A 14,199-nucleotide genomic window follows, 5' to 3' on the forward strand; every position below is an offset into this window, starting at 1 on the left:
ATGAAAGCAGAATGTACATGTGTGTAAAAACACAAGAGACTGTGTATGTGTGCATGAGAGAGAGAGAGAGTGAACAGTGAGACTGATAAAGCCGTTATTTTACACTCACTAAGTAGTGCTTGTTGCTGTTTAGCGAGTATAAAATAAAAGTAAAAGAAAAAAAAAAGTGTGAGTGTGTGTGTGTGTGTGTGTGTGTGTGTGTGTGTGTGTGTGTGTGTGTGTGTGTGTGTGTGTGTGAGAGAGAGAGACAGAGAGTGAAGAGTGAGAATGATCCCTGGCAGCAGCACCATGAGTTTCTGGACAGAGCCACAAGTAACGTGGACAAATGACCAAAAATAAGGACAGATTTTAAATATTGCTCTTTTAAACCTAGAAAGTTTCTAGAACAACAGGGTTTCCATTAGTAAGTATTATTTGAATTATATGAACTCTGAAACTTAAATGCCTGTCATTATTTAATGACTTCAATCCCCAGTCATTTGCCAGAAAACTATGCATTTTATGAGACTGGGACCAAACATATGAGCCAAAAATCTGGGCATTCTGCAAACATCTGGACAGTTGAAAGGTTTGTTCTGTTGACTGTTAGCTTAAGATATTTGGATAAACCTAAAATAAATAGGGCAAAGGCTCAAAATAGGAGCATATTTTACTTGATTATTAGGATTTGTGTTAGAATACATTTTCTGAAACAGAAGTGTGAGTGTGTGCGAAAGTGGCAGTAAAAAGGTTTGCATACGTTTGGACCTTTCAGCTGAAGAAATCTGGATAAGCCCTATGATAAACAGGGAAAAGGCTCAAAATAGGAACATATTTTTATTACTTCTCTCATAAAATTGCAAACTTGCTTAAATTAAATGATTTGTTTCAGTATGAATTTTCTGAAGAAAATAGCAGTCTGAAACTCAAGTGTATACAATTATTTAGTAACTTTAATCTCCAATGACTGGCAACAAACCAAACGTTTGAGGAGTAAGGGACCAAAAATGAAGTAAATGCCTGGATATATTTTTAAGTGTTATATTTTACATGTAAAATGCTTCTTCCAACACCATTAACATATACTACAGCAGGTTTGAAACATTAGGCAAGAGAACTATTTTACATAAAAAATATACAGAAAATAATATAATACTTAATAAATAAATAGGTAAGAGCAACACAACAATTTTACAGAGAGCCCATTATCTAAGTGCAGTAATGCCCTTGGTGTGTGTGTGTTAATGTGTAATTAATGTCCTTCCAGGGGTGTAGAGGCCCTTCCCCTGTGATGTTGGGCCTCATAACACCCCTGAGCAGGTATTAATTGCATATTAACAGACGCCATGTCAGGCATTATTGTTTGCTTATTATGCTCAGGTGATTGCTGGTCCATGGAAAATTGTCTTACTTGAAAGCTGTCTGCAGTTCACAAAAAGTTAAAGAATAGTCTACAACAAAAGGAGATTCTCATTATTCATCTCATAGCTTTCATTTGTATTAAACAACATTAAAAATGTAGTTAATAGAAAGGTATCAGACCATACAGCTTTCATAAAATCTTCAGTAAAGTTTCAAAAAGATTTTAAAGAAGAACAATCATAAATATATGAATCCAGTCTGAATTACATATTTGAGTACATTCCCAACATTCTATCCTATTATTTTTATTTATCTTGGCCATTCTGCCTGGGTATGAAGGGGATCTGTATAAAAATTTCCATGTAAACATATGCTAATGATGAGAGCAAGATGTATTCTTAATGGATTTCAGTATTTGTGATTTACTCTCAGCACTTAAGGGAGTGTTGTGGCTTAGTGGAATATGTTTCTAAAACTCATCATTTAAACTGATATTTTATACCAGGAGGATTTTATAAAGTACAGATATCAGATTATCTGCTTTTGATGTATTGCACAATATTCCATAAAAAGTTAAATTAATTTAGGACTTTCTTTATAATATTAGTGAACAATGCTTAAAACTTTTCTTGTGTGTGTAATTTTCTAGTTTGTAGAAGTAATCAATCTTGAGAATCTAACTCAAATTCATTTACACATTGTGACTCTTTTACTTTCAAATTTTTAAAAGATTGATGCCAACAAATGGAATTCTTAGATTCGAAAACAGTAAAAGTGTGAGTCTGGATTGTTATCTTAAATTGTGTGACTGTTTCAAACCAAAGCTTCAAATCTACTTTGCTAAGAATTAAGTGTCTAAATGTTTTCAAAATACGATTCATAAAGGTAGAAGATAAAAGAGCAATAGGATTATAGTGCATATAATTGCACAGAAATTGCCAAATTAATTTATGTTGAATATTATTATTATTATTGTTATCTCCTAAAAACTTAGCACTTGTGTTAAGGAGAGCAAAATGTAAAGTTTTCCAATTTGAATTGTAATTGAAGTCAATCCAATTCAATATGTTTTTAAATATTGCTGCTTTAACATAAGTATCTATAGCAAGAAAATTAAGGGTTCCTACTATATAACTGAAGACGCAATCCTTCAAATGCATCTTGATCGAGCTTGAAAGCACAAAATAGCGAAACAGCATATAAGCGATTTTTTTCCCTGGGAAAGAAATCATTTGGCTGCCACCATTACTTTTCTGTTTTCCTCATTGTAGTGCAATCTTGGAATTGGTATATTTAAGTAGGGGGGTGTGCTGGTGAAGTCCCCCACTTTATGTATATATATATATATATATATATATATATATATATATATATATATATATATATATATGTGTGTGTGTGTGTGTATACATATATATATATATATATATATATATATATATATATATATATATATATATATATATAGATAGATATATATTTTGTGGAACAGCGATATTTTTCCCTGGGGGAAAAAAATCAGTGTTCCAAGTGTTCGGGACTGTAAGTTTTCACTTACATAGGGTCAATAAATCAGCGTTCACTTTTTTAAGTGGTTGCTGATTTAATATAGACACCAACATTAACTCCTCTAAAATTCAATAGTTTAGTATGGTATTATAAGGCTATTCTTGGTTTGTTTGGAAACCAGAAAAAAAATAGAAATTGTTTGTTAATTTCTTTGATATGTGTCTTCTTTAGAAATAAGGCTAAGGACTGTATATATACAATATTTAGGAAAAAAATATTTTTATTAACTACAGTCTATCATCAAAAGATATTAAAATTTTATTCCATTTGGTGGTTAGGTGTGAAATTGTTTCTATAATTTTTTTATTATTTATTTTTTTTTATTTTATCAGTAGATTTAATTGAAATTGTGTCTATATAATCCAATGATGTTACTTGTTTGCCTATAATATTTTTATATCTTTGCAATTTTTTTAAATAAATATTTAGATTTCAGATTATTACAACAAGGACCTGGGTATGACTGAAATAACTTAACAGTAGAATCTCAGTTTTACATTAGTGCATGCACTAGTAGTACATCATCAGCAAATAATATTAATTTGGAATTATAATTTTTTGAAATTTCTATACCTTTGCTATTTGAGTTAGATAAAACAGAGATTGCAATGACTCCAATAGCTATAACAAATATGGCAGGTGCTGGAGGACAATCTTGGTTGGTGCCCTTGATTAGAGGAATATATTCAGATGTGTAGGAGCCTAACTTAACATAAGCTTTATTACTTTTGAAAATATTTTTTAGGAGTGAGATGAAATATGTAGGAAAAACAAATAGTTTTAAAACTTTAAATTAGTAATTCCAATTTAAAGAATCAATTACTTTTTCAGTATCTAGGCATATAAAAAATAACTTTATATTTTTATTATTTAAAAAGTATAAATGGGTTAAAAACCTTTTAATATCATCATTAGTTTGTCTTTGATATAAAAACATGGTTTGGTCTGAATTAATTATGTGAGCTCTGAAAGAATATACATTAGCATTTAATAATCATTGTTTAGAAGTGATATTGGAGTATATGAGAAACATAGTTCAGGATTTTTGTTTTCTTTAAAATATATGGGTATAATTAATGACTATTTCCATGAAGGAAGTATTAATTCATGACTTTAAATTTCTATTAGTGTTTTGCGAAAAAATGAAATGAAACGATGAAAGGTGGGAATTGCTTGTATATTTCTATTATTAGTCCCTCTGTAACTGGGGCTTTGTTAGGGTTAGAGTTAATGGATTTTATCTAAGCTCTCTTTATGAGAGATTTGTTTATATAAATTGTATTTTAGTTCAGGGTACATCTTTTTAATGAGTGAATGATTCAAATTTATATTTGGAATAATGCCATAATTTCCAGATTTTTGTTTTAGAGATGTGTAGTGGTGTCTGAACGCATTAAAAGTATCACCAATGTCTATCTGGAATTTATTGTTTATAATATATATTTTTTTATTTCCAAGATATTATTACTTTTTGATTGTATTTTAACTATTTTGGATACATTATCCATATGTTTGGGTAACATGGTGTATGAGGCAATTTTTAACTTTTCCAAGGCTAAAGCTGTTTTATGTGATAAAATGTCTGAATATCTTTTATTTAGATTTTCTATTTCTTTTAATGTAGATTTATTTTCTCTTATATATTTAACTGTAGCCTCTTGTTGTGATTTGACGTTTGTTAGTTATGATTCCCATTACTTTAAGTTTTGTTTATAACAAGTTAATGTGTTACCTAAAGTTATATGCTTTTAGTGAATTCCAAATTATGAGTATATCAGTTCTGTCTATATTGTTTGTTTCTAGATAAAAGTTTAGTTCAGAAATGAGCCAGGGTTTAAAATATTTTAGTTTTATCATGTAAGCAGGTATTCGGGTGATAAATGATAGCTTTTAAAGTTTATTTAGAGTTTAAGGATGATAGCATTATGATCAGAAATAGGACATGGAACAATGTTAAATCCAGATATCTTTGAAATTATGCCCTAGGATACTAGTATTCTATCAATTTTAGTTTCAGTACCGTATAATATGTGAAGTGTAAACACAAGAAAGGTGGTTCAACCAGCACCTTGGGATGGTACTGTGAACAAACACCCCAGCCCCTCTGCTCTTCATGTGAAGAACAGGAAAAAAGCACTTCACAGTTTTAAGCTGATCTATGCATTGTAAGCCATCAGCTTATTACAGTCAAATATATTATCTTCCCCAGTTCTTCCACTGAAGAGCAAAACAAATGGAATTCCTTCTACTGGCACACCAAGCAGGTGACAAAAGTCCCTTTCCTTCCTGCCCAGCAACTCAGGTCCTGTTTCTGTGCCCTGCTCCTAACACTCCCTCAACATAAACTGAAGCAAACTGTTTGCTATAGTTCATGCATTACCAGCACAGGACTTCTGTTTAGGTAAATTAAAAAACTATATCCTTTTTAATCTGTAGCAAACTTATTCCTGTAAATGTAGCAAACAGGTGCTACAGTTAATGCCCAGTCTGCACAGAGTGCTACAGCACTCATGTTTTAGTAAAAAAAAAAATCTTCTTTTTAAACTGTAGAAAATATATTGATTGATTGATTGGTTGCTGTAAATGCAGTAAACATTTACTATAATTTATACCCTGACTGCATGAAATGCTGCAACATTCAGGTTTTAGTTAAACAAAAAGCTTTTTTTTTTAACTGTAGCAAATGGAATGCTCCAGCATTCAGGTTTGACCACAAATGCAATACTGGCTGGTATTGCATTAACAAGAAATTGGGATTGGCTGGTCATGCCCCCCCCAACATTTTGCACCCACAGCAGTTGCCCCTATTGCCCTGCTCTAACTAAGCCACTGTGCCTTATTTGTATTTAAGTAATAAAGCAGGTTTGCATTTTTCCTTGGATTATTTCATCCAGTAACATTTAAAGATAACAAAGTTAAATCCATGAGAGAGAAAAATCAAATCAGAGAACTAATCATCGAAATAAGCTAACATAACAAAGTCTATTAACACAATGCATCCTGAGTATGTTTGAAGTGTTAAATTTGGTACTTCAGGCTTAACAAAAGATAAGAAAAAGTAATAGAAATAATCTAAATAATACAACTCACTTAAATATATGGAACTTATAAAATTCCTAGTCCATTAAAAAATGTCATAGAGTATCCTTCTCCATATTGCTTGAGTATAGCTTATTAAACTAAAGAGAATTGACAATGTTATTAGAGCTCTGCAGAGAGTATCTAGTGTTATGGAAATTATCTTATTATAAAAATATATTTGTTTGTTGCGAATGTGCTGTACATATCAAAAGGTCAACTTAACTATTTAAATCAAAGAGGGAGAAAGACTATCTGTATTATTTTCATTGTTCCTTTCTTTCTATTTCTGTTATTAATTGTATATCAATTTTAAAATACTTCTATCCTTAATATAATAATCACTGTGAATATAACTCATTGAATCATAAAATAAGGATAAGTGAATTTATTAAAAATATTTATAAATAATAGGTCATATGTGTCACTTGTCTTATGGATTCAAAAGCGATGATAAAGCTGTGTATGGGTTCAAGAGATTTATTGTACATAAACACATCAGCAACTGTAACTGGAACATGTAGTTAAGCTAACTGATTCACTCATTACTTCAAACACACTCACATATGCATCTCCATTCATATCTGCATTCACTCTGGCTGACTGTCCAAAATGGTACTGTTCTTGCAAGTGCTCAGTACTTACATGTACATGGTATTTAGCTACAGTGTCTGACTAGGAACAATACACACAATGATCTACATCCTCCATCTTTGATTTGCTAGACATGCAACAGGAGAACAACACTATCTACATGCTAGATATCACTTCAGTATTAACAACAAATCAGAACTCAAGTCCAAGTCATTGTGTATTTTGGATTGTGTCTGGAAATTCTACCCAATCTGGTCACATGGGGCAACAGGGGCAGTCTCTGGGGAATTCTTCTCCACAGGAACATTGGGGATTACATCAGGATTATTTGAGGAAAGTACACTGTCCTGTAAACTCTGAAGAAGTTTAGGGTCTCTTTGAAAAATAGAGTCAGTTGCACAAGCAATCTGCTATGTCACTGGTTCAGAGACTGGAAGTATATGTATTTGGTTCCTTCTGAAATCCATTCCTTCTGATTGTACAATATAAGATCTCATCTCTTTGCAAATATTTTTGATAATTCCCACTCAGTCATGCCCTTTAGATGTTTGCATCCTTACAAGCTCTCCTTGTCTTAATGGTCTAAAAGGTTCACTATATTTATCCTAATACAACTTTTGTGACTGACATTTTTTCAAAAGTTGAGTCTTGACCACTCTGTTGTTCTTTGCATTTAGAATCAATAGCTGTTTACTGTTCAGCAAAGTTGTTCTTGTCTGTCTAGACATTAATCTCTGAGCAGGTGAACCATGCAAGTTATCTCAAGGAATGTTTCTGAGAGTTAGTAGGGTAAAAAAAACATTGATACCATCTCTCTTGGATTTCTCTAACAAACATTTTACACTTTGATCTGTATGTTCAGCTAATCTATTTGACTGTGGATACTCAGGACTACTAGTAATAGGGACAAAGTCCCAGGACTCAGAAAATTTCTTGAACTGCTGACTTGTAAACTGTGTACCATTGTCAGAAACAATTTTGTGTGAATTACCAAGAACAGAAAAATGTCTCTTCAAATTTGTTATGACAGTGCTAGATGCTAGATTAGGGAGAAGCTTAATTTCACACCAATTCAAAAAAGAGTCTACTAACATTAAGTAATTTTGGCCATTCCATTCAAAAATATCAGTAGTAACTGTTGACCATGGTAGTTCAGGAATATGGTTTAGCTGAAATGGTTAATTTTGTTGGTTAGGTTTAATATTATTAAAAACAGAACATGCTAGAATTTCATTCTCTATATCTTTTGACATAAAAGGAAAAAATATCATGCCTCTTGCCCTTCTTTTGATAGAATTAGTACCTGCGTGAGCACTGTGTAAAATCAGGATATATTCCTGCTGTAATGCTGAAGGAATAGCCACTTTAGGACCTTTCATGAATGATTCCATCCTCGATCATGAGCTCATCTCAGTAAGGAAAATACTTTTGTATGTCAAATGGTAAACTGGTTCATTGTGAGACAGTATTTCTTTGTTTATCAGATGTCTGTTAGTGTTTTTGCATTGATGTGCCTCAAAATATAAAAATAAAATCCAAATAATCATTGTAGAAGTAAAGCAGTATGCACACATTAGTGTTTATGGTAAATGGGGAAAAATAGCCAGGTAAAGGGACATTGGAATGGCTGCAGGGGGACTCAGGTGCCATAGTTTGGTTGTCTGTTCTTCAGTTTGTGTTAGAAAGTTGGTATCTCACAATTCCATTGGAGTGGGTGGGGTTACGTAATTATGTATGCAAATTAGATGTTAATCAGTGTACAGATTTGTACCTATTTTTCATGGCCCTTGTCCAGATTTTTGATGTTTCCAGGTTGAGAGGCATGGTTTCAGCTTCTGGCGAAACAGGGGCTAAAACTGTGTGATTTCTGAGTTCATCAAGACATGATGAGGAAAAATGTTTAACTTCCATAACTTCAAGATCTGTTTTCTCATTGTCGTGCTGTTCTTTTGTTTGTCTGGGTGCTCTTGACAAAGCATCTGCAAGGTAGAGATATTTGCCTTTTGTATAAACAATATTAATATTGTACTTTTGAAATGTTAACATCATGCATTGCAAGTCTGCTGGGGCTGAATATATTGGCTTTTTTAGAATAGTCACTAGAGTTTGGTGATCAGTCTCAGTTTGAACAGGTTAGCCATAAATATAATCTTGGCACTTTGCACATGCAAACACAACTGCCAAAAGCTCTTTTTCAATTTGCGCATACTGCATCTCAGTTTGGATTAGTGTTCTGGATGCATAGGCTACTGGTATGCCTTCTTGAAGACATGCTGCACCAAGACCATACTTAGAAGCATCACATGAAAGAGTTACTGGTTTGTGAACATCAAAGAGTCTCAGTGTGGGTTGACTGGCAATTTTCTGTTTCAGAACATCAAATGCTCTTTGGTGTTTTTTCAACCAAGACCAATTTACATTTTTATGTATCAACTCACGTAGCAGTGCTGAAATCTCATTAAGTTCTGAGATGAACTTTCCTAAATAATTGACCATACCTAGAAAACATTGGAAAGATGAGACATTCTCTGGAACTGGCATCTCAAGAATTGCTGCTTGCTTAGATGGATCTGGTTGTAAGCCAGAACTGGTAAAAAAATGGTCCACATAAGTAACTTCTTTCAGTTTGAATTTACATTTCTGAAGATTCAATTTAAGATTGAATTCATGAACATGGTCTAGAACTTTTTTGAGATTTTTATCATGTTCATCTTCACCACTGCCCCCAACAATAATGTCATCTACTATGATAGCACATGGATAACCTGACAAAATTTGCGCCATTGCACATTGAAATACTTTTCTGGCAGAATTTATTCCAAATAGCATTCTTAAGAATCGGTACCTTCCAAATGGTGTAGCGAAAGTAGTTAACAATGAAGATTTGTGATCCAGTGAAATTTGCCAAAATTACCTTTTTGCATCTAAGACTGAAAAAGCACATACATTTGGCATATGAGCTGCTACTTTGGATGATGACGACATTTAAGTCCTTTGTCTAAATCTCTGCGATCAATACATATCCAAATATCATCTGGGCTTTTCTTATGAGCTATGATCATGGAGGATACCCATTCAGTCAATTTTTTTACTTGACCTATGACTCCGAAATTCACCATTTTGTCTAGTGCTGTTTTCACTTTGCACTGCATTGCTACCGGAACCTTCTTGGCTGGTCTGACAGCTGGGCTTGCTTCATAGTTTAACTTCATGGAATATGTGACTGGTAGTTTACCAAGCTCATCTTTGAAAATATCAGCATATTCATGAAAAATATTCTGTGTAAAACTATCATGGTTGTTCAGACTTAGATGGTGGGTGTCCTTATTAAATGACATCAATCCCATTCTCAAACTGTCTTTGAGGCCTAACAGTGACGGCATGTGCCTTTTGAATAAAAAAAAAAAACAGCAAGTCATAGCTGTTCTCTGCAGAATGCCATGTGAAAACTACTGTGCCATCATTTTGAATCACTTCAATACCATAAGCAACATGTTTTACACACTTTGCTGAATCAAGTTTCTCACCAGCTTTTACTTTGGCAAACATTTGTGCTGATATAACATTGCACTTAGATCCAGTATCCACTTTAAGCTCTACATGTTTCCATTAATCCATACAGTACAAAATATTTCATGCTTTGCTGGCAACTGATAATCTATTGTATTAATTGCTTCATCAATCACAGAGGCGCTATCAAAATAAAAAAAGTTTGCTCATGACTTTCTATCTGATCTACTTGCTTCTAAGATGCTCTCTTTTAATAAAAGTATGTGCCACTTCAGATTTGCAAAGCCTTTTCAAATGATGCCACTTTTTACATTTTTGACATTGCTGATCAAAATCTAAGCACTTTTCTCATTTAGGTTGCCTCTACAATTATGACATTTAACAATAAGGTTGGATGCTGTGTCCCCACTCAGTTTATGGTTTGAAACTGGGTACTGCCACACCCTTCAGCTTGGATCTCTTTTTTATCTTCGTATCTTTCTGTTATACACTATCAACATTCACACTGGTAGTTATTGCAAGCATGTTTTTCTCATTTGTAAGCATAATATTCATGTGCTTCTCTCTAATCTTATATATTTGACAAATCTGCATGGCTTTGCTCAATGTTAAATCACTATCTCAAAGCAAAATCTTTCTCATTGCATCATTAACACCACACACGTCTGTCCTTAATCAATTCATCTCACAAATCACCAAACCTGCACATTTTAGCTTTATTTCTCAAGTCAGTAATATATGCTACTGTAGTTTCAGCAGGCTTTTGATTTCATGTATAAAATATGTGCCTTTCCACTGTAATATTTGTTTGAGGGTTACACATTTCTATAAATTTATATTTTAAGCACTCAGGGTGTTCCAGCATTTCAGCCTGTATCACAATATGGTGGCTCTCCCCATCCCCTGCATACACGGCTGGTATATACAGAAATGAGCATTCCCTCTCAATGACTTCTGAGCCTGCTAAATTAAAAAGCATGAATTCCTTTTTATGTGCATCTTTATCAGAAAAATCAGCCTGTAAGAAAATATCATATTCTTGTTCAAACACTCGCCAGTTCTCAGCAATATTGTCACCAAACATCAGTTGTTCAGGTCTGTAAAATCCTTCTGCCATTAGAACAAAATATGTTTAAACATAAGCATAGACCAGGTACTTGTAACTATGTACATTTGGTCATAACAATCACTTTGAAAAGGCTTCCCTCTGACATTGCAAACACTACAAAAATTTCAGAAACTTCTGACACTTCAAGTAACTTTAATTCATGCAAAAAGTAGTACATTGCAAAGAAATGTGGTTGTTCTAGCCTTTTAATATATTTTAACACTTCAGAAAATGTTTCAAAGACTTTTGTATTTATTTTGAAAGCTTTTATCAGTATGTCACAATTTAGGACCTTTTGTTTATCTTAGTAATTATTTTGAAGATTTTGAATGCTTCACCACACATTCAGTAACTGAAAAATCATTTAAACAAATTTAAGTACCTTTAAATAACCACTGAGCTATTTGCAAGTTCACTCCGGTACATTCCTCCACTTTTAACTGCGTGCCTCATGGCTTGTGTGTTGTTTCAACTTCGGATCCCACTTCTGACACCACAGTGCTTGTCTCATGCATTCAAAAGAGAATAAAACAGTGTATGGGTTCAAGATATTTGTTGTACATAAACACATCAGGAACTATAACTGGAACATGTTTTTAAGCTAAATGATTCACTCATTACTTCAAACACACTCAGATGTGCATCTCCATTCATGCATTCACTCTGGCTGACTGTACAAAATGGCACTTTTCTTGCACATGCTTAATACTAGCTACAGTTGCTGACTTGGAACAATACACATAATGATCTACATCATCTATATATCCTGTTCATTTCTGGATGAGCCACATCTAAGTGGCTACTTCATCCGGAGCTGCAGTCAACATAGGCAAGGAGAATGCACATTCATTCCAATCATGAGTCCGCCATTAAACACCTCCCCATCCTCTTCCCCTTTATAAGAACAAGTATCATAACCCTCCACACACTGTCTCTCAAATACAAATATGTCCACTAGAGGTCCTCAAAGCCAGTAAGCACATGTGACCATACCAAGTAGGTAGACAGCCTCCACTGTGCTATATTTTATAAAAATAAACCTCACAACAAAATCTACTGATAAGGAAAGAGCAAAATAGTTGGGTATATTGTAGGTATAAATCCAATGTTAATTGCTATAACATGGTGGAGGTGAGGAGAAAGCTGTATTACTCTGAGGTGTATGGAACAGATATTCTTATGAAAGGATATAGATAGGAAACTTTTTTATGTACAACCTGGGAGACTTTCTGTATAGGGTGAATCCAAGAGAGTATGGAAGAGATGTTTTGAAATATATGAATAAAGAACAATTTTATGAATAATGTAACACTCACATACTACAATTGATTTTTCCAGTTCTGCAGTTGTTTGAGGATAATTTCAGTTAAAGTGTCTCATGCTAAGTGTGGTAAGTGCAGAGAGACTGAGAAAAATAGTTAGACACCTTTGAGAGATGTAGACTAATGAAGAAGTTGTATAAAAAAGTTGAAGTTTGAAGAAAAGAAACCAGTAAACTAAGAAAAAATCATATCCTTTAGAACTGCAGAATAGCAATACGAAATACAAAAATGTTGATATTCAGAAATGAGTATATTCTTCATAAACACTAAGGCATAATAATCGTTTTCCATGCCCTACATACAATGACAGCGCAGTCAAGCTGTACTAGGATATAAATTATACTGTCAAGAAGGTACCTTGCATATCAATCTGAAAACCAAAAGTCACCTGCTCTACTGCTATGGATATAAAATGACAAAACTGACTCTTATAACAGAAAAATAGTAGAAATGTTGCTCAGATTATGTGGCTGATATAAACAGTTCATGTATGCATGCTAAATAAAGAACCCAATTTTTAAACAATAAAAAATACTGTATGAAAGCTATATGATAGAAGAATAAGTCACAGAGGGAGTAATACAGTCTTTATCCACACTTTCAAACCTGGGAAGACAGGAGTAAATCTCTTACCAGCAGAGTTCCCACTGTACATTATTCATACAATATATTATGGGAGTTAAGGTAAGCATCCCAATGACCTTAAAAGCATGTATGTAACAGATGACAGAAATTATCAGAGATAATAGTCTAAAATTAGTTAAAAGAAAATTTGTGGAATTACTACTGAAGAAAAAATGCAGTGTTTTAAACTTTGTACTAAAGCAAAACAGATTTTCAAAATAAAAGATAATATCAAATAAATACAAATTAGATTGTGTGAAACAGAATATTTGATTTGAAATGAGGAGGGCTTTGGCATTTGACCTGTAACATGTCAAATTTACTACACAAATTAAGCATACTTTAATGAATACTATTATCACTATACAGTTAGAGGATTACAGTAGATGGAGTTCACAGAGATGAAAAGATGATAACTAGCAGGAAGAAATTCCTGCTTACACACCTAATGGCATGTTAGTAAATGAAGTGGAGACATCCAGGACTTACTCCAGTCTATCTATATTTTGTCACCAATATAAAGATGGTCTGTGGCAGAGATTAATGGGCTACCTAAATTATCTGATATATATCACTAAGTAAGGTGTTTTTTATGTCAAGGGCTTTATATGCAAAAGCATAACAGTTGCCAGAGCCTTTTTTACTAAACATTCTGTACCTGTGTAAATAGTGTAATGTGCTGCTACTCTTAAACCCAATACCCTTCCTGCCTGGGTGATAATTTATTATTTCAGTTACTTTTTTCAGCACTTCTCTCTCATTCCCCTTTCAGAGACCTTAACATAATTATTGTTTTTGTCTCCATCTTTTCATTTAGTGACCACTGTCCCTGCGAATGGCTTCTCTCTCAGTCTCCCACTTGCTGAATCCTTGGCCATTGGCCGCATCTGCAGTGAAGAAACCAGCCAGAAGGACTCAAGGGCTTTAAAAAGAAAATAAGTTACTGTAGGTGTCAGCTACATTTCCCTCTTAGCCTGCTACTGTAGAAAGTACCTGGTTTAAAGCAGAAATAACTGGTTCTACTCACAGCTAGGGACTGCAGCTGCACCCCCA

Source organism: Protopterus annectens, chromosome 3.part0, assembly GCF_019279795.1.
Source record: "Protopterus annectens isolate FY-2018-M chromosome 3.part0, PAN1.0, whole genome shotgun sequence".
In the NCBI taxonomy this organism is placed as follows: domain Eukaryota; kingdom Metazoa; phylum Chordata; order Ceratodontiformes; family Protopteridae; genus Protopterus; species Protopterus annectens.